This window comes from Macaca nemestrina, chromosome 8 (assembly GCF_043159975.1).
Source record: "Macaca nemestrina isolate mMacNem1 chromosome 8, mMacNem.hap1, whole genome shotgun sequence".
Lineage (NCBI taxonomy): Eukaryota > Metazoa > Chordata > Mammalia > Primates > Cercopithecidae > Macaca > Macaca nemestrina.
This window is the reverse complement of record NC_092132.1, coordinates 133,036,439-133,058,415: the sequence shown is the minus strand read 5'-3', so window position 1 is coordinate 133,058,415 and position 21,977 is coordinate 133,036,439. Positions and strand designations below refer to the sequence as shown.

Genomic DNA, 21,977 nt, shown 5'->3' with positions numbered 1-21,977 from the left:
GGATACAAAGAAATAGGTTTTCTGAAAAGAGGATGGTCCTGGGGCTTGGGATCGGACAGCAGAGGGACACAGCCAGACATTGGAGAGGGTGGGAAAGATTTACAAGACTAAGAGGGGACAGAGTTGGAGGGATCCTGAAAATACCAAGGATCCACTTCCTGCTCCCTTGCCTGACCCCTGGCAGGTGCTGAGACCCTGGGAACACCTCTCTGGGATGCATCTAGGTGACTCAACCCTATCCTGTGCAAAAGGAACTTGGTCATAGCAAAGGCCCTCTGTGCCAGCTTGCAGAGAGGCAGCTAAGCATCAAGAGACTAGGTGAGCTACAAAATTGGACATGTCCGTGAGGACTGAACACCAGAAAGTGCCCAGCAAATATCCTGCAGTTTTAAGATGCTATGACCAAAACTCAAGGAAGGCAGAGAGTGGGGGAAAAGGGTCCCCATTTTGGCTAAGATAGAATTTTTCATCAGCCTGGTAGAATGTGGGCTGGGAATAAATTAAATTGAAATTGGAGAAGGAAAAATCCTTACCTTGTATCTCATGTTATAGAGTAAAATTCATACCCATTAAATCTAGTTAAAGTGTCCCACCACAACCTACACGTGGCTTACGCTTTTTGGTTAAATCCCCACACACCCCCAGCCTCATCCCCATTGACTCTGACCTCAGGAAATGCCCACGCTGTGCTGACCTCCCCAGCAGCCCTGAACAGCTTCAGCAAGCTGATCCCAGACATTCCAAGCCAGATCTCCCTGTAACGTGCATGAACCGACATTAGTTAGATGTTAACATCTCATGGGTTAACCCGTTACTGTGCTGTGGTTTTACAATGTCAGAGTCTTGAAGCTTTGCCAGGAATGCTATCCAGCATCCTCGGGGCCTCTGCTCTGGGCTGGCCCTGACTGTTCAAAAACACCTTCCCATTTCAGTCTGTTTCTGCCTCAAAATTGCAAACTGCAGCCCTCAGAAGCGTTCGTTTTTGTCCCCATATTTGTCATCTGTAAGGATTGAATCTGATATGTGATTATAAAGTAATGAGACTGACTTTTCAACAAATCACAGGCCTTATGCATTGAGATGAGTGCTGGCCTTCAAAGATCTTATCTTGGGAGGCTGGAAACACAATTACTGCAATGAGGCCGCCATTCCAGATGCCATAGCTGGAATTTCTCTATGGAAATTGCCTGCAGGGACAATTAGCCAATTACGGAAGAAAACAGAGAATCAGTTGCACCCCTGGGCAGTAGCCATCACTCTCTAGTGGGGTTCACTGTTCATGTGTTAGCCTCCCCCATGGTCTGTGTTCCCTTCCAGAGCATGCCTTATGCATCTTCGCATACCCCAGGCAGTGCACAAAGCCTAGGTATACAGAAGGCATGTCATAAATCCCTGGCAAATAAACAATGGGCTCCTCATGGCCCAATACTTTCTTCCTTCCCCCTTCCTTCATCTCTCCTATTAGACACTTAATTATCTGTATCCTCCTCCCTTTCTTGGAGCTTAAGTTATATCAAAAAATACCAAGGGAAGAAGCTAGAACTGACCACAGGGGATGGAGAGACCGAGGCTGTGTATCCATCAAGATGGGCTGGGTTATGCTGTGGTAACCAAAGAACTCAACGTCTCAATAGCTTAAGACTGTAAAGGTTAATTGCTAACTCTTGATACAGATGTGAAGTGTGGAGATAAGGATGAGAGGCTCTGTTTCATGCCATCATCGCTCATTCCTTACCCAGGCCAGAACAAACAACAATCTCAACAGAGAACTCTGGGCTCACATAGTATGGGAAGAATGGAGAAATGAGAGGTATTCACTCCAGCGACTAAATTCTCAATCTGAAAATAATATAAGCTCTTTACCTACAACCCACAGGCCATAGCTAATCTGGTCCACTATATGGGGCAGGAAAGTAATTGTAATCCTCCCTTAATCCTGGAAGAAGAGGAGAATAAGATCAAAATAGAAGTGTTAGAATTACCTATTACAAACCATGTCTGGAAGCCAGCAAGAACAGATCAACGAGGACATCAAGTGTGGTAGATGGTCCCATTAATGGCCCCTCAATGGATCCTCCCCCTCAGTTTGCATTCCCTTGTTTAATCCATTCTCACATCAACTTTGAGCTCAGCCATGTGGCTTTCTTCAGCCAATGGGACACCAGCAGATGTGATACAAGCCAGAGATTTATAAATGCTTGCACGCGGAGGTTTGCTGTCTTGGAACACTGCCACCACAGTGTAGAAAGCCCAGGCTTTCTACTAGAGAGACCACATGGAAAAGAACAGAAGCACCTCAATTGCTAGCCCCAGCCAACTGGAATGAATGTGAGTGAGGCCATCTTGATCAGCCGGCTCCCAGATGAACTGACTGCTGACCGCAAGCATATGACTGAGCCCAGCCAACATCATGTGGAACAGAGATAAGCCATCCAAGCTAAGCCTGCCCAAATTACTGAACCACAGAAGAGTGAGCAAATAAATGGTTCTTGTTTGAAACCACAAAAATTTGGAGTGATTTGTTGCACAGCAGTAGATAACTGCTAAAGCAATTTGTATCTAGTAGAGGAGTACCGTAACAAAAACCTAAAACATGTGGCATTGGCTCTGGAACAACACAGCAGATAGGAGCTGGGAAGTCACTTGAGTAGATTGTTACTGAAGGCTGGAAAAAATGGTGAACAATCTTTTAGTATGCTAGAAAGGAAGTGAAGAAATTGTTATTAGAGGCTGGAAAAGGGGCAACTCATGTTATGAAGCAGCAGAATAATTGCCAATAATGTTGTCTGCAGTAACTTGAAAGACAAACAGTAGTTAATGAATGTACTGATTTAGTTAAGAAGATCTCTAGGCAAAATATTAAAAGCATCAGTTAGATGCTTTCAGCTGTGTATGATAAGGTACTGCCAGAGAGGGATGAGCTAAAGAACCAGCTCTTTAGTTTTCAAGACTGTTCTAGAAGAAATAAAAAAGGCCAAAAATTTACTGTTTTAGAAAAATTAAACTAGTTCTGATGTCCAGTATCTTCAGTAAGGCAAAGGCTCTCAGATAAGAAATAACCTCAGCAAAAAGATCTAATCAAGGGTGTACTTATAAGACCCTTTGGTAAACCTCTGAAAGGCAGTGATTAGGAGACCCTCTCTGCTAGACAAAGGGGTTTCTGACAGTCTTATATATATTGTCCCACAATAGATTAACACACCCAAAGAGAAAGGTCTGTCTCAAAAATAATTATGGATAGAGCTACTGGGGCCATGGGGTGAACCCCAATAAGATTCATAGGAAACACAAAATTTTTAAGAGCCTTTTATCAGTGAAAGTACTACAAGTTGGACTAAAAGTTAAAGAGGTAACTCAAATAGAAGATAAGCCTCTGAGACTCCACTTTCTATGAGCAAGAATCAGGCTGGGAAAGCTACTTAGTTACCAACACAGATAATTTCCTATGAGACAAAAAATAAATAAATGCATCTTAGAGGATAGAAGCAAGAGTCCAGGGAGAAGATCTAAGAGCTACAGAAAACAAGGGCCTAGGTATCCCTCTCAGGGAGCAGAACCAGACTCTCATCAAGGAACATTCTCTGACCCATATAAGGGAAGCCAACATCAACATGTAACCAGATAGACTTCACAATTGCTGTGGACCAGCAACTACTTTGTTGTTCCTGGTCTCTCCATTTTAAATAGGTCTGGCTCTTAGGTCTATCCAGTTCCTAAACCACTGCTGTGTTCTAGGGGTGCTGAGACAGAATGTTTGTCATTTAAATTCAAAGTCAAAGTCTCTGAATCAAGAGACGCTGCACCTGGGGAGCCACACTGAGAGGTCTTATCTACATCTGAACCTGATGCAGATCATGAGATAATATACTTCAAGCTTGATGCCATAATGAGATGAAAAAACTTTTGGGGGTCTTGGGAAGAGTGAATGTATTTTGCACATGACAGGGAGTGATTTGCTGAGGCTAGAGGACAGACTGTGGTATGCTGTCTCTAAAGATGGCCCATTTCTTCCATCCATGTTGCATATCCCTTTGGAATGTGACTTTGAAGTTCCTCCCACTGAGAGGTGAGGCTCGCTTCTCCACCCCTTTAATCTCAGATGACATTGTGACTTGCTTTGGGCAGTCAAATGTAACAAAAGTTATATGTAACTTCTGAGCCCAGGCCATAAAAGGCCTAACAGCTGCCACTCTCATCTTGGAAAGTGGCCATCACCATGTAAAAGAAAAATAGATTATTCTGCTAATAAAGGACAAACTATGTGGAGGAGAACCAGACACCCCAGCCAAGAGCCTGAGGTAAGAATGTGTAAGTGAGGCCAGACATGTGAGTGAATCCATTCTGAGTCATCCAGCTGAGCTGCCAGATCACTGCAACCATAAAAGTGGGCCCCAGGGAAACCAACAGAAGAACCAGCCAGCTAAGCCCAGTCAACCTTTCTGAAACTGTGAGGAAATAAATGATTGTTGTTTTAAACCATTAACTTTTTTTGACATGGTTTGTTATGTATCAAGAAACAGACTAATGGTTCAGTTAGCATCTTGTGCTATACAAAAGCCAACAATTTGGCCAGGCATGGTGGCTCATGCCTGTAATTCCAGCACTTTGGGAGGCCAAGGTGGACAGATCACCTGAGGTCAGGAGTTCAAGACAAGCCTCACCAATTTGGTGAAACCCTGTCTCTACTAAAAATACAAAAATTAGCCAGGCATGGTGGTAGGCACCTGTAGTCCCAGCTACTCAACAGGCTAAGACAGGAGAGTTGCTTGAAACCGGGAGGCAGAGGTTGCAGTGAGCCAAGATTGTGCCACTGCACTCCAGCCTGGGTGACAGAGCAAGACTCCACCAAAAAAAAGCCAATAACTCATAAACACTTATAAATACACAGTCTCATCTGATTTCCTCCTTGGTGTGTGTGGTAGATGTTGCTATTATCTCCATCTATAGATATAGAAATAGAGGCTTAGAGAGGTTAAGTAACTATTCAGGACCACACAGTCTGTTAGTGAACCAGGATGCAAATTTTCCAATCCCAAAAGCCAAGGTACTACTTATCTTTTAAATTCAAAGTCTCTAGATTAAGTGGAGATGTATCTGAGGAGTCATATTTGGAGAGTTTTATCTGCTGCTGAAACTGATGCAGATTGTGAGATAATGAACCTCAAGTCTGATACTATAATGAGATATAATGTTTTTTTGTCATGCCACTGGTACCTTTTAGATGCTACAGTTAGATAACATTACTGTAGTCTGGAATGCAAAACACTAGAACTTGAAGACTTTGCAAATAGATGCTTTTCTGTGTGTAGGTGGACCAGTACAGGATGATAAACAGACAGACATTAATAAGAGCAGCAAGCACACCCCTACCTTCAGGACTTTGAACTTGTTCTTTCTTCTGCATGGACCATTCTCCAAGGTATCTCTGAGGCTTGCTCCTTTACCTTCTTAAAGTCTCTGTTCTACGTTGCCTTGTCTGCAAGGCCTTTTCTAGCTGTCTCTGCCCCAACCCATGCACAACCTATTCCTTTTCTTGCTTTGCTTTGCTTTGCCCCGTGGCACTTACCACCCTCTGACATGTTATTTGTTTTACTGGTTTATTTGTTAATCAATAGGATGTAAGCTCCATGAGGACAGGGCTTTTTCATCTGTCTTGTTTAATAGTGCATCTCCAGTGCCTAGAGCAGTTCCTGGCACGTGGTAGGTACCCCATATGTGTATGTTGAATGAAGGAATAAATAGAACCCGGTTTTTCACAGCTTTGCAGTAACATCTTAGAGATACTTGAATTATAGAAGCCTATGTCTGAAAACCTCTATCTCCTTTATCTTGTAGAATTCTGTTTTGGGAGCTTCTGGTCAAATCAACCTCTCTTCACCCTGTGACTTCTGAAGGAAACTGCTGCCTGTCCTTGGCTTCTAACAAATGGGGCTCTTTAGTCCTGTTGCCCCCAGTATCCTGAGCCCTGGACACCAGAATTTCAAGGCACTCATTTTTCTCTGTCTTTCTTTCCTGTTTTTCTGTATTTCCATGTGGCCTCACCACTGCCCCAGGTCTTGTCTAACACAAGCTCCTGGCTGCACATAGAAAGATGCAGGCAATGAGGTGATGAATAAGGAAAGGGGGAAACTTCTTTGCAAATTCTAAACATTGAACATAGAGAAATAAGAATTTCTCGGTGCTTTCCTCCCATAGCACAAATGGAACTCCTGAGAAAAGAGGTGTGGACTCTTGGACAAACCCTGCCATATGTACTTGTTTCTTCCCTAGTACCTTTGCTTATGCTGCACACACACATGCATGCCTACATGCACGCACCCACATCTGCATGCATACATGCACGCACCCACATCTGCATGCATACATGCACACACACACACCTGAAATGCCAACCTCTAACATCAGATCAACCCCATATCTCAAGACCCATGGCTTCCTTGCTGCTTATTCTCATCACACCACCTAACATTGCTTTTTCTTCCTTGAAATTCTCTAACATTTATAGTCTATAGCAATCTCTATCACTGAGGGTCCCAGCAGGAAACAGATGGCAACTCAGCAGGGTATTTGAAGTGATGCTTTATGGAAGGTCTGTTTACAGAGGTTGGAGCAAGAGTTAAAGGGACTGGGTTATTCCAGGTGCCCTGGGAAGAAGATGCCAAGACACCATTACATGCAAGGATTTTTTTTTTAGGGGAAATGCCTGTGACAGAAAATGGGGAGGGGCCCAGGGAAAGCTGTAAGAACAGTCAGACCATGATGCAAGTCTGACCTTGAAGGAAGGACAGAGGAATAGAAGGTTAGATGGAAGCATCCTAAAGAATGATGCAGTCTAAGGCAAGTTCAGGAGTCCTCAAGCCACACTGGTCACCAGAGGAGTCCCATGCCTCCCAAGAATGTATCTTCCTTAGTGTACCTGCCACATTCATTCTTTAGCTGAAAGCAGCCCATGGGAAATGTAGCCTCTGTGAAAACGGGATGCTGGATCTCAGAGCCACAGCAACTGCCTTTATTGGTTATTTGTGTGCCCTGTAGTTAGAATTCCCCAAGGCACATTCTCATGGCTGCTACAGTCCACCCCTTGCGCTGAGCAAACCTTCTCCACACAGATTTGGGCAGCAGCTGGTTTCATAATTTCATGAGTCCAGTGGGCCTTTCTTCCTAAGTAAGAACCAGGAGAGGGAGGTTAGTAGGATGAACTGTTGCCCTCCCTTTGCAATTGACCTTAGGCCACAACTAATGCCATTCTCCCCTTTCCCCATTGTCCCTCTTAAAGTTTCCTCAACCTCAGCAATCTTAGTGGTTTACGTGGGTTCCACATGTATTCTTTCCTGCTTCCATTGTGTAAAACCAGATCTGATTCTTCCTGCTAATCAAGGACACTGCCCCTCTCCTTGCCTACTATCCATGGGCACAATAAATCCAAGCTGTAACTTGTAGTTCAATGGGAACTTCCTGTGACCTCTGGCAAAGGTGCCTCTTCAGCACTCAGAACTTCCAACCCTGCAGAACCCAAGGTTTCAGGGACATGGAGCATCCCCCAGTGGGTCATTGGTATGATGGTAAGTGGAGCCACTCCTGCCTCTACAGCTTGGTTCTGGGGCCCTCGCTTCCTTCTTATGGAAGACATAGTACCATAAATGCCAATGGTTTAAAAAATGGACTGCATCATAAATAATGGTATCTTATTCCTTCAGAATGTTTCCTCTCAGCTGGGGCTTCAACTGTGCCTCTGGAGGGCTGTCCCAGTGTTGCAAGAGCATGGCTGCCTATGAGCAGGAGTCTGTGATAAAACCATTGGTTCCCTAGTCATGGTCCCACTCTCACACCTCACTCAAGGTGACATGGATCCTCTGGTCAGATGCTGTGCTGTTGTGAGATTCCATGCCTATGAATCAGGCATTCTGAAAGCCCCCAGATAAAAATGCTGGCTGAGGTTTTGTGGGCGGGAAAGGCAAACCCATCCCCAGAAAAGGTATCTGTCCCTGGAGAAGGATTCACTGGCTCTTCCAGAATGGACGGGAGCCAGTGTAGTCAACTTGTCACTGTGCAGTCAATTGGTTTCCTTAAGGAATAGTGCCTGGTTGAATTGGACTCTTGCTAACAATGTGGACCTTCAGAAGCAGCAGTAGCTAGATCAGCCTTGATAAGTGAAAGTCCACGCTATTAAGTTCACACATATCTTCCTCTCTAATGCTATAGCCACTCCACTCATGAGTCCATCGTGTCAATGTGGGATGGCTTATTATCAAGGCTGGCTGCAAGGAACTGAATGTGCACCCTCATCTCCTCCAAAATTCATGTTTAAGTCCTAACCTCCAAGGTGAGGATATCAGAAGGTGGAGTCTTTGGGGGATAATTAAATCATGAGGGTGAACCGCTTATGAATACGTTAGTGTTTTTATAAAAGAAGCCCCAGGCAGTTCATTCTCCTCTCCTACCACATAAGAACACAGCAAGAAGGCACCATCTATGAACCAGAAAGTTGATCTTTATCAGACATGGAATCTGGTTCCCAAGCTAGGACTTCACAGCCTCCAGAACTGTGAGAAATAAATTTCTGTTGTTTATAAGCCACCCAGTTCATGGTATTTTGTTATAGCAGCCTCAACAAACTAAAACACTGACCAATGTCAACAGGTCAAGTCCTTTTGTCTACTCAGTTACCTAGTTGATAGCAGACACTTAGTGGTGAACATATGATTCAAAATCCTTATACTTGGTACCCATTCCCATATGTCTGTCACATGCTTCTACCCACGTTACCTTGCCTCTAGTCCTTTTCTTTCCAGACCCCTAACCAGGTAATTGACCGCTTTCCTTTCCATACAAAGTAGATGACCAGGTGCACTGCTCAAAGCTTCACCCACTGGGAAGATTTTTCCCTCTCTACTGCCTTTTGGGGTCACCCTAAATGTGGGGGAAATGCAGCCACTCTCCATTTTTGGCTTGCACACATGTACTGAGTTGATCCACCTGTAAACCAAGAGTAAACTATGTTGCTTCCTCTTCCAGCTGATCATACAGGATTCCTCTCTATGGCCACAGGCACAAGCTGGGAAAATCCAACTGTGGTGGGTGACCAGGAGGTCTAGCAAGTTAGTCATGCCCTCAGGTCCTACTCAAGCTCAACACCACATGTAATATTTCCACACCACAATAGATGGGTACTGGGCCTGTCTGACTTTATAACTTGGTAGCTCTGACAGAGCCCAGCTCATAATAGGCAGTTCTGGATGCATTGCCACTTGGTGTCCATGGCCATGTTCTGTTTCCACTAGGACCCAGTAACATGCCAAGAGCTATTTCTTAAAGGATGCATGATTCTCTACCGCAGATGGCATGACATGGGTCCAGGGTCTCAATGGCCTGTGCTGTGGCTCTCCCACCAGGGCTTCCCAACCCAACTTTTCACCTCTTCCTCCTCCAAACCAGTACTCCCTGTCCCCTTTCATCTTTTTTTTAAGACTCTATTCATTGACCTAATTAACATTGTATTCGTTTTCTAGGGCTTCCATAAAAAAGTACTAAGTGGCTTAATTAAACAACAGAAACTTACTGTCTCACGATTCTGAAGGCTGGAATCAAAATCAAGGTGTGGATAGAGTTGGTTTTTTTGGAGGGCTATGCAGGCGAATCTGTTCCACGCCTCTGTCTTAGCTTCTGCTGGTATGCTGGCAATCTTGGTGTGCACTGTCTTGCAGAAGCACTCCCTCAGCTTCTGCATGAACCTTCATGTGGCCTTCTCCCTTTTTAGAGGGACACCAGCCACATTCGGTTAGAGGGCCACCCTTTCCCAGTATGGCCTCATCATAACTAATTACATCTGCAACAATCCTGTTTCCAAATAAGGTCACATTCTGAGGCCATGGGGGTTAGGATGTCAACAAATAAATTTGACGTTATTTAACCCATTTAATTTAAACCATAAAAAGCAACTTGATGTTCCCTCATCATTGAGCACCTCCCTCTGATGCTTTCTTTGCCCTGGGATGGAGACAACTGTCTCCCAGATCAGCCGGACATTGCTTTTCTTCAAATGGGGAGCTCTCAGTTGGACTGGTGATGAGCAGAAAGCCCCAGGGGCAATGGCCTTCAGAGTCCAGGCCAGGAACATGGCTCATCACAGGCCTTGCCCTATCCAGACCCTCTCCATCCCAGGAGAGTGGGGTGCCCTGAAGCCTCCCACCCTGCTGGGCCTCAGCCCAGCTAATTCCCCATCGAGGCCCTTCTCCACGCTTGACCTTATCACTCCACATTTCAATGTCCTCTTGCCAGACATAGCGTGAAAAGATGCTTTTTAAAAGAAACTAGGCTAGGTGCAGTGGCTCATGCATGTAATCCCAGCACTTTGGGAGGCCAAGGCCAGGAGTTCAAGGCAGAGCAATGAGTTATAATTGTGCCACTGTACTCCAGACTGGGTGACAGAGCAAGACCTTGTCTCATAAAAAATTAAATTAAATAACTGAAACTGTGTTATGGACTAAGTGTTTGTGTCTCCCCCACCCCCATCTCCCCTGAATAACCCAAATGCATTCGTTGAAATCCTGAATCCCCAGTGTGATGGTATTAGGAGATGGGGACTCTGCGAGGTGATTAGGGCCTGAGGGTGCAGCTCTCATGATAAGATTGGTGCCCTTATAAGAAGAAATTCTCTTTTTCTGAGTACTTATCAATGATAGACTGAATAAAGAAAGTGTGGTACATATACACCATGGAATACTCTGCAGCCATAAAAGAGGACGAGATCATGTCCTTTGCCTGGACCTGAATGGAGCTGGAAGCCATTATCCTTAGCAAACTAACACAGGAACAGAAAACCAAATGCTGCACGTACTCACTTATAAGTGGGAGCTAAATGAGGGGTGGGAGGAGGGATAGGATTAGGAAAAACAATTTATGAGTACCAGGCTCCATACCTGGGTGATGAAATAATGTGTACAACAAACCCTCATGACACAAGTCTACTTATGTGACAAACCTGCACATGTATCCCCGAACCTCAAATAAAAGTTAAAAACAAGAGAAGAAACCTGAGAGAACCTGCTTCCAGTCTCCTGTCTCTCTTTGCGCTCCACCTTGTTAAGATACAATGAGAAGACCTCTGTGTGCAAACTGGAAAGCAGCCTTCCCCAGACCCTGGATCTGCAGGCAACTTGATCTTGGACTTCCCAGCTTCCAGAACTGTGAGAAATAGGCATATGGTGTTTAAGCCAGCCAGTCTATGGTAATTTGTTATGGTAGTCTGAGCCGACTGAAACAAGCTATGCCTCCCTAAAAACCATGCAGCTGGACAGAGCTGTGAAAGAGCCCAGGTGACTTCAGAATCCCCACACACACCCTTTCATCATTCGCATTAGGCCTTTGGAAACTTCCATTTCAGGGAATTGCCTGTCCCTAAACAGCATTATAAACAGGCAGCATAATATAATATAGAGAGCACTGAGCTAGGAATCAGGGCACCTAGGGTCCAGCCCAGGTTCTGTTATTAGGCACCTGGGTGACGCTGGGCAAGTCACTTCAGCTCCATGATTCTCATCTGTAAAGCAAGCAGGCAGGCCCATGACTATTCCATGGTCTCTAAGTTGCCTTCAAGCATGAAGGCCAATGGCTCAAGCCTATCTGACCATTAATTTGTCCAATCAGAAAGGGATATATTTGCATAGTCAGGGAAGCTTGTTTTTAAAACTACCCCTTTTCTCTGAAAGTAATTGTGAAAGTGCAGAGAGAAGACCCTTTGGTTCTTGTTTAAAATTCAGGATCTTGAGTATTTTTCTTAAATATGGTTCCTAGTTATCTGTTACTGCATAACAAGCTATCCCATAATGTAGTGGCTCAAAACAAAATGCACCACCTGTCACAACTCTGGATTGACTGAGCTCAGTTGCATGGTTCTTGCTTGGGGTCTCTCATGCAGTTACAGTCAGGTGGAGCTGGAGCTGAGGTCACTGAAGGCTCAGCTGGGCTGGACATCCAAGATCCCCTCCCAAAGGCTGTCAGTTGATGCTGGCTGCCAGGCAGCCTCTCAGGCGGGGCACTAAGCAGAGCCCCTTCATGTGACCTCTCCATGTGTCTTGGGCTTCACCCACTGAGGCGTGAGTTCTGAGAGGAAGTGTCCCCAAGGGTGAGTGTTTACAAAAGAGAAGCAGAAACCACAAAGCTCCTATGACCTGGCCTTGGAAAACCCAGAACATCATTTCCACCACATTCTGTTGATCAGACAAGTCACTAAAGGCAACACAGATTCAAGGGGAGAGGAATTCTTTCCACTTCTTAATGGAGAAGTGTCAAGGTCCCACTGCAGAAGAGTGTATCCCCTCTAAGCATCAAATTCTCCTTTTGCAAAATAGTGTCTCTAAACCAAGATCAGACTCCCATCCCCTTTTATTCTTCCAAGAAATTACTCCTGCCAGTTCTTCAATACTCAAGAGAACCCCATTCTCCCTGGCTCACTTCTCTGCTCCCCTACACATCCAAAATCACATGTACCCTTTCTCTCTGCCCCTTCTTAACTTGGGCCATCCCCCAGCCATCGCCTCTCTCAATGTCCCCTCATCTTAGAATAATAGCACCAGCACCACCTCTTCCTGTCTGGGGAGGTCAGGTCAGCAAGTGACTGAATGCGAGGGTGTGGTAGGCACCTCTGATGGCCCAGGTGTGCCAGCAGTGACTGGCAAAGCCACCCTTCTGAACCAAGAGCAGAATCCAGAGAAGGAAAGCATGTATCTTGTGAACATTTATTATACGACAAGAGTGAGTGAGCAGGAAGCTTACGGCCACCATTAGTGTACAATGAAGCAATTCCAGAGTTGATGCATTTCAGCAATTTCACATCTACAAAACCCTCTGCCCAAAGGAAGCCAAATCTTGCTCTGTGTGTGTGTGTGCGCGGGCGCACGCGTGTGTGCTCAAGTTTCAGAAACTCCAAATGTCTTTGGAATCTTCATATGGATCTAGGAATTCCATGGGGTCCTACGCCCTAAGCCATGTATCATGGAACTCTTCCTTCCTGGAAGGCCACAAAATATCCAATCTTGCTCACAGGATGAGCTCCCAGAGTTAGCCCTCTGGCCAAGCCCTGGGAGTGATCTGATTGTATCTCAGATGTCTCAAAGTGTCCTAATAAGAACTGAACCACCCTGCTAGTTTCAGTAGAAAGGATCCCTGTTCCCATCACCATTCCCTTGTAAAGAGGCCAGCCCCAGAGAACACTTTCATTATCTAATCATCTTAACTTGCATAATTATTTCCCTAAAAGTACAATTAGCAGATACACTTCTGGGATTTAAATATATAGATAGCACAGGCTAATAAAAATAATTGTATCACATAAGGGAAAAGAAGCTGAAAAAAAGAAAAGAGAGATAGTAAAAGATTTAGGAAAAGATGCAGGCAGAAGTGAAACAAACAGAGCAGTTGTGAGGAAAAGCAGGGGGAATGAATGGGAAGGAGAAGGCAGAGAGAGAGAGAGAGATGGCTAGAAGAATAAGTGGTAAAACCCCATGAAAAAGCATTTCCGATTCTCCATCCCAGCAGCAGGCGGGGCCAGAGGTCCATGTGCTGGTCTGAGAACCCCATAGAAAGAATCCCAGCCAAGATCTCCAACTCAGGACACTGCTCCTGCCCCACCTTCCTCTGCCTCCCCAGTGCCTTATCCTCAGTGCCTCCCTCACTGCCTCATCTCTCCTGGATGACAGCTTGTCTGATGATGAGGATGCTGCCTCCTAGGCCCCACCCTCAGTTCCAGAAACCAGAACTTTTAGAGAAGTAACCTTTCCTGCCCCAGTACCCTGGTGGGGCTTCTGGACACTGCACTACAGGCTAAGCCCCATGTCCTGGGATCCCACATGTGTGGGAATAGGCATCAGGCAGCCAATTGCACTCACTGCTCCTTCTTACAGCCCTATAGGATATGAGCATGCAATTCAGAACGTACTCGGGGGACCAGAAGACCCATGGCAGTGATGAAATTCCTCACTTCCTGCAGTCACAGAGGAGACGTGGTGAGGACTAAGCCCAGGATCTGACAGTAAGGGCTGCAGAGCTGTGGAGCCCGTTAATTCTCATCCCTACCAGACCTCTAATGACAAGGTAAGGGCACTGGTGAAGAAGCAGGGGCACTCGGAAATCAGATGGGGAGCTTTAACTGACAGAGCAGACAAATTCCATCTGCCAAATTCCCCTATACCTTCCTAGCTCTCCAGGATGGGGTGTTAACAGCTCCATGCAGCTGGCCCCAGGGCCATGAACCATCCATCACATGCTGCCCACACTGCTGTCATCAGTCCCTTTGTAAATTAAGCATCTTAAAATTATCCCGGGGTGAGTATGCCAGCTGTTTCCTGTGGGTGCCCTAACTGATATAGGTGTTAATAAATGTTAAGAGGGGAACAGAGTGCTATGGCCTAATACATTTGGAAAAGTCATGGCGAAACCTAACCAGGTTTTCCAACTGCAGAGTTTAGTCAAATACTGAAGGTACTGAGATATAAATGTGCTTTTTATTCCTGTTTCAGTAGGAGACTCAAAAGAAGAATTGGAAACCCTAATCCAAAACTAAGAAGTTAGATGTTAGCTAATCTTCATCTCAGTCTGGTTCCCAGTGCCTCACAGTAGAGTTAAGAGTACTTTATGTTTCAGAGGAAAAACAACAACAGAGGCTGATACCAAACACACAAAAGGCAACCCCCAACTGAGATTTAGTTCAAGAGATGGAGATCAACTAAAGAGGAAGGGTAGGATTTCCCAGGCCCTTGGGTGATGTGTGGGGATAGACAGAGATGGGTATCTTGGAGCAGCAGGACCTGAGCCCCAATTCCAACAGTTCCATAGGGTGGCCTGAGTTCCAATGGAAGCTCCAGTAGCCTGGTGCCCAAGGGAAACAGACATGGAGTCAGTGACTTGAGAACCTTGGCCAAGATCCCTGTGCCCAATGTTGGCGTGGAAACAACAGAGCCATCCACTGTACAGGGCTCTCATCAGTGACCATAAGGGACTTGTGGCCAGCGCATTCCATCATGGTGCGGGTGCATTCCATCATGGTGTGGGTGCATTGCATCATGGTTCATGGGCTCTTATCAGTAGAGCTTCCAATCTGCTTGTTGATTTAATGGCTTAATTCCAAGTGGTTGGAAATGTAAGCCCTAATGCAAGGATAATGGGCAGAAAATTGTAGGGGCAGTGTTCCTTCCTATATTTGCCAGTCATAGCTCTCACTGTGTAGTCCAAATGGCACAGCCAATTTGTCCAACACTGATAAATTAGATGCAAAACCAACCAACTGTTCCAATCACTCCTCATCAACTAAGATCTAGAAAGAAGAGCTGTTCTTACCTACCCACCTTATGGAAGTCTATTTTCTGGCCTCCTTCCCTCTCTCCCAGAGGTATCCTCTGCTCCTTGTGCCCCAGGCTCAGCATTGGACTCGATAGTCCCATGTGCTAGACCTGGAATTACTAATTAAGTCAACAGGTCTTCATGGAACGCCTGCCACGTTAGGCAACAAAGGGCATACAACAGATTGCACAGTATTTTTTTTTTTGTACCAAAATGTATACTAGGTTTTCTGATTAAAATGCTAAATTGAGCGTGTGAAACCCTCTAATTTGATGAAATAAATGATAAAAGCCAGCAGGGACACAGAGAATGAGACAGAAGTCAGTAGCAGATAAGATATTTCAGCCCACTTTTTCAAGGTGGGGTGGGAGAAGAGGAGCAACAACTGTCCTTGCAGAGTTGAGAAAGCTGTGCTCTGAGAGCCTGCAGAGGGTGCCTGTGAGGCAGGAGCCAATTCACCCAGCAAAGCCCACAGAAGACTTGGCATTGGGAGGCAGCAGGTAAAGACAGTGGAGGGGCTGAGCTGAGAAGGAGATGTTGGTTGAAGTCAGTGTGCAGAACAATTAGACCCCCAGGTCTCCTCCAACCCCAAAAAGCCACCTCTCTACTTACCCTGCCCAGATGGTGGAGCAGAGGCTGATCCTCTAGTTCTATTGAACTGGAAAAGCTACAAGTACAAATGCAGGAACACCTGGAAAAGCAGAAGACAGAGTTGAGTCTCAGAGTTAAAAACAGACATGAAATTCTCTATCTTGAATAGTAACAAACACGCTCTCTAACTCTGTTTTTCTACCCAGGTCCAAGAATCGAAACAGGTAGGTATACAAACAATAATAGAGATGAGATAAAAAAAAAAAAGAAAGAGAGAGAAAGAGACAGATGGAGAGAGACAGAGAGAGAGAAGAGAGAGGGAGACCCTGATAAGCAGCTGACTTTTTTGAAGAAAGAGAATTCTCCTGTCTTCTCACACCAAAAATTAAAAAGATCTATATCCTGCTTGGTGCTTGATCACCCTACAGGAAAGCCAATAAGAAGTCCTCCTCCTCTAATATGCATCATACACACACACACACACACACACACAGAGAGAGAGAGAGAGAGAGAGATAGAGAGAGAGAGAGATTCCAGTGATTTTTTGGGATATAGATGACAATTACGGAATATGGAAAACAACCACCAAAATTAACAGAACCAAAAACTAAAGAAAACAATGCAGAGAGCAGAATAAATTTTCCAAAAAAACTTTACTTAACATCACTTAATGTAGAAGAGAAAATATCGCAGCCATTGAGCAAAAAACAAAGGATGTAATTTTTAAAAAGAACAAAGAACAGAAAACAGTCTTGGAAGGTAAAAGTGTGATAGCTAAAATCAAAAATGTAATAGGATCATTGAAAGACAAAGTCAAAGAGATCACCCATAATGAAGAAAATGAGAGACAAAGACGAAAAGTAGAAAATAAATTTAGAAGATAATCCAAGAAGTTCAACAATTATCTAGTGGACATTGCAGAAACAGAGAACAGATAAAAATAAAAGAAAATCATCTAATATGTGCTACAGAAACATTTTCCAATGAACTGACATGAGTCCCCTGTTTGAAATGATTCTGATTGCCCAACATATTAAGTAAAGACCTCTCATCAAGGTTCCTCATCATGAAATTTTAGAAAAACAGAGCTAAAAATAATCCCTTAAATTCTTCCAGTAAGGAAAAATATCACATCGAAAGATGTGAAATAAGAATGACAACTGACTTTTCAGTAACCACAGGGGAAGACAGAAGACAAAATTCTGAGGGAAATTTATTTTCCATCTAGAATTGATTTTCCAACTAAACCACAAATTCAGTGTGAGTATAGACTAAAGACATTTTTAGACCTCCAAGGCACATTCAGCATCTCAGGAAGCCCCTAGATATGTAGCAGAAGATATGGAGATGAAATCCAAAGAAGAGAAAAACATGGATCCCAGGAAACAGGGCTCCAGACAAGAGAAAGGAAAAGCTAAGTCCTCAGATGATAGAAAAGGAGAGTCCCACATGGTGGCTTTGCAGCAGGCCCAGAGAGCAGTTCCAGATGGAACTGGTTCTATGGAACATCATAGAGCCATAGCAATTGGAGGTCTAGTGTGATTTTCCAGTCTTCTGTGGATGCGCAGCAGTGTCATGAGTCTTTATGTGTGTGTGTTCCTCTCCCATTCACAGCCTTCCCTGATCTCCTTCAACTATAACCTATTCCCTTCCCCTTCCCCTCACCATTGTCCTTCATAGGGGAAGGAATGTCTGACCTCAAATCTTTCTGGTTCAAAGCCAATCCCTTCACCTCTGCTCTTGATCATCCCTTCACATCTCAATCACTTGCGCCCATTCACTTTGCATTATATAGGCATCTCTCTCCCGACTTGCTCCTTCCTTTCAAGTCTAAAAATCTATGTCACTTGTAATTATCACCTTATCTTTCCCTTTCTCTTCTATTCTGAACTTACCGGAGTGGGGGAAAGGTCTGCACTCATTGTCCCCACTTTCTTACCTCCTAGTCACTCTTTAATGTAAACTTGCTGTGATGTGTTTCCACTCACATCTAGCCAGGGACATTATTCTTGCCATGGACACCTCCAAACTCAAACAAATGCTTCTCAGCTCTTTTCTGACTTTATTATTTGGCGCATGTGGTTCCTGTGACTGAGAATTCTTTCCTTTCTCTCTCTCTGTGAGCACATCCTGTTTGATTCTTTCTCTGTCCTTTTGGGCAATCCATCCACTCATCCAGAATACATTCATTGAGCACCTACTCTGTGCAAGGCTGGGCACAGAGCTCACAGGCTGATGGAGGAAACAGCCACGGAAACCAGCACATTCTGTAAAGTGCTGCAGATGCAGTGAGGAGGAAACCAGCACATTCTGTAAAGGAGGTCACAGGGGATCCAGGGGAGCACAGAAGAGACAATTGTTCCCACTTAGGGGAGAGCTTCAGAGGGAGCTGAAGGATGACTGAGCACCCTCCGGAAAGACAAGCAGAGCCATGCAGACCTGAAGGAATTGCTAAGGAAGCAAATGTTGGTGGCCTGACACGGCCCAGGACCCCAGCCCCTGGGAGATGTGTGGAGTGGCTGGAGGACAAAGGTGGGAGGTCTTCCAATCACCTGATCCTCGTCCTCCACTAGCTCCCTGAAGACGGTGTCCCATCATGGTCCCCCTGTCCCTCTTTTCTTTCCTGCTCACAATCCACTCCCTGGGGGTCTCTCATTCACCGCCTTCTAGATGCATGAAATGGAACCCATTCTCCTCCTGTGCTCTCTATTATTGTTAATGGTATCATATCTCTCAGCGACCAAAGACACTTAGGATTCATCTGGACTCCCTTGTCCTTTCCCCCACACCTTGCCTCAGCAATATCCAAGCCCCATCAATCCCCACATCCCTCTCACATCCACCCTGTGGCCAGGCTCTCAGCATCTCCAAGGTGAACTATTATGAAGGCCTCTTAACTGCCTCAAACCTCATCCTCCCTCTCCATGCGAGCCACCAGGGGATCTTTCTAAAGCACAAATAGGGTAAGACTCTCTCCATTTCCTCTCACCGCAGCAGGCCTCCTCACGCTTTCCCAAGGGAGCTCCCCTAATCTAGCAGAGCTGGGGGCCACACTCCGTCTGAGGGGACCAGACGGGAGCCCAGTCTGAAAGTTCTGCCAGGATCCACTCAGGCTGGTTCCAGTGTCAGGATAATTCTTTAAATTACCTATCTACAGAATCACTCAACCTCCTCCCCAAGGATGTTTAAGTACAACTGATGCCCCAGGAAGATGGCTCTGCATTTATTTCTCCTGGAGCTTTGCATTCTCTTTGACACACCACCTCATGCTGCCATAACCACCCATTTTCCCCACTGAGGAGCAGGGGAATGCCAGGTTCTCAGACCAGCACATAGGCCCTTCCAGTCTGGACCATGCCTGGCCCTCCATTACCACCTCTCACCTCTCCCCACCTTGGACTGTGTTCCAGCAACACACTTCTGTACCTCAGACTGTGTTCCAGCAATACACTTCTGTATCCTCACACTCTAGAACTGGGCCTGCGTAGAAAAACATTTCAATAATTATCCTCTGGTTTGGAAACTGTCTTCAACCACAGGGCGCCTCTCACTTTAAAACTTCAGGGCTCCCAGCCTGAAATGGACTTCTAGAAAACTCACCATGTTGTATTGTTACTTTTATTAAAGTAACAAATTTCTCACTTTTTATAAAGTATACATGTTCTTCTTTTTTTTTTTTACAAAAGTAATACAAGAAAAAACAAAAAATGCAACAACCCTCACACCCTCATTGCTGCCAGCATAAACCAACATTAACACTTAAACATCCTTTCAGACCTACTACTATTCTCATAACTTTGTGATTTTCCATGTGTCCATCTGTGGCACAAAACAGTGAGCTCCTTAGGGGCCCGGTCTTACATGCCCAGCACCCACAGAATGCCTGATGTGTGCACTGAGGGGTAGGGACTCCCTAGAAGTTATGTCTCCAGTAGCAGGAGACCCCCCCGCTTCCTGCATGAGCCTCCTCTCCTTCATTGACCATCAGCTTTGAGCTCAAAACCCTGGGCTCCTCCAGTCCCCCAGCTCCCTCCCCACTGCATCATCCACCCTCCCCACCTGTTCCTGTTCCCTAAGTTCCGCTCTGGGGCACAGATTTGGCAGATGAGACTCTGGCGGCCCTTCTAATTACAGGGGAATTGACAAGGTGGGGTGGAGAAGTGTATATTTTTAGCCGTGGTGAAGAGAAGGGAGATCAAGAGAGAATATGGTCTGTCGGAACTTTCCTCAGCTCCTGCTCCTGAGCTCAGCAGGATCCCAGGGTCTTGAACTTGAAAAGTTTTGGAAAGAAAGCAAGCAAGAAAGAAAAGTCTCTGGGGAGGGAGGGGAGGAAAACAGTTACCATTGATGTCAGAATATTTGTTTTGGAGAAATTTGCAAAACAGTGAAATGTGTTTACTGTTCAATGTGGGAGCGCTAACAAGAAATAGATACAGAGGCAGCATGATGCTAACTGCCTTTGACACTGGTGATGGCCCTTTGGTTGGAACAAATTCACCCAGTGCCGAAATGGATTATTTCACACGTCTGTTGTCTTGAGAGCCACCCTTTGCAAATATTCTAATGCCCAAATTGGCTTATCTGTCCACTTATTCATTTATTTGAAGGCAGATTGGTGTGAGGTATCAGGCAGGAAGAATCCTGCAAGGATCCAGGGGCTGGAGGCTGGGGAGGATGAGGTCAGCTGATGGGAACCACACCCAGCTCCAGGTGGAGCATTGCACTCTAGTGCCATCTTGGAGCAACGATACCCAAGAATCATTCTGACCTGCCAGTCAGAACAATACCATTCATTTAATCTGCCCTGCCATTGCTATTTATTTAATTTTCACAGCATACAAGGGGGAGGGAACTCTTATCATCCCAATTTAACAGATAAAGAACAGAGGCACACAGATGTAATGTCACCCAACATCAGTGACACTGTTTGGTGGCAGAGTTGGTATGTTGGCTGAAGTCCTTTGTCCCCCACTGCCTGACCCTTTCACATGTCCTAATCTTTGAGAAAGGAAATCAAAGCCCTTCTCTCCAGTCAACAAAGCCACACTTTGTCAATACAGCTCATGAAGGCCACCCACACTCGCCATCTCTCTCTCCACCTGGGCCTGCAGTACACCCAGACAGGCGAGCTGGTCCCTGTTCCTAGTTTTCATACAGACACAGGGTTTCGATTTAAGGTGTCTGGAGATTAGGCTAACACTGCCTATGATAATTAGAATAATAGTGTCTATTTACGTGTTTCTAGTGGTTGATTTTTTTAATGCTTCAAATGTATTTTTGAAAATAGGCAGCATTGATATAGTTCAGAAACGACAATCAGGTACCCACATCCATGACAACTCCCATTGACGGGTTAACAGCTTCCTGGGATGACCTCTGAGTTGAGATGGGTTCTGAATTCCAGATTTTGTGGGAAAGAATCCTGGAGTTAATACATACCATCTTCTATGAGCATGAAATGACTAAGGGATGGCTTGAGGGCTGCATACAATAGAGTCACATTATAAACACATTTAACTCAGATGCACGCAATCATTCAGATTCTACAAAAGGGCAGAGAGAAAAGCAAATTTTTTAAGTGTGAGTGATTCTACCCACCCTTACATTCAGTGATCACATCCCTTTGAGTGAGGGAAGAATGGGCTGTCAACCTCATACATCTCCTGGCATGAGCATCTTACTACACTAAATGGGATTCTGGTGCTTGAAAGAAATAGCAAGTATTTTTCTAAAACACACCTGATAAAACAAAACTCTGATAAAAGAAATCAAAAACTAACTAAATGAAGACACGTTCCATGTTCATGGATAGGAAGACTCAATATTGTCAAAAAATCAATTCTTTCCAATTTGATCTCTAGATTCAATGCAGTCTCAATCAGAATCCCATCAACTTGTTTTGTGAATATTGACAAGCTGATTCTAAAGTTTATATGGAGAGGTAGAAGATCCAAAATGGCCAATATAAAATTGGAGAAGAACAAAGTCAAAGGACTGAAACTACCTGACTTCAAGATTTACTATAAAGCTACATTAGTCAAGACAATGGG

At 44.9% G+C, this 21,977-nt stretch overlaps 1 long non-coding RNA gene across 1 annotated transcript in view; it reads right to left on the bottom strand.

The window, feature by feature from the left end:
* The window catches only part of LOC105482103 (uncharacterized), a 149,658-nt gene that overhangs the window by 8,416 nt on the left and 119,265 nt on the right, over positions 1-21,977 (bottom strand). Inside the window, exon 3 of the long non-coding RNA XR_987384.3 lies at positions 15,949-16,027. This is a non-coding gene — a long non-coding RNA (uncharacterized lncRNA). The remainder of the gene's footprint in view (positions 1-15,948; positions 16,028-21,977) is intronic.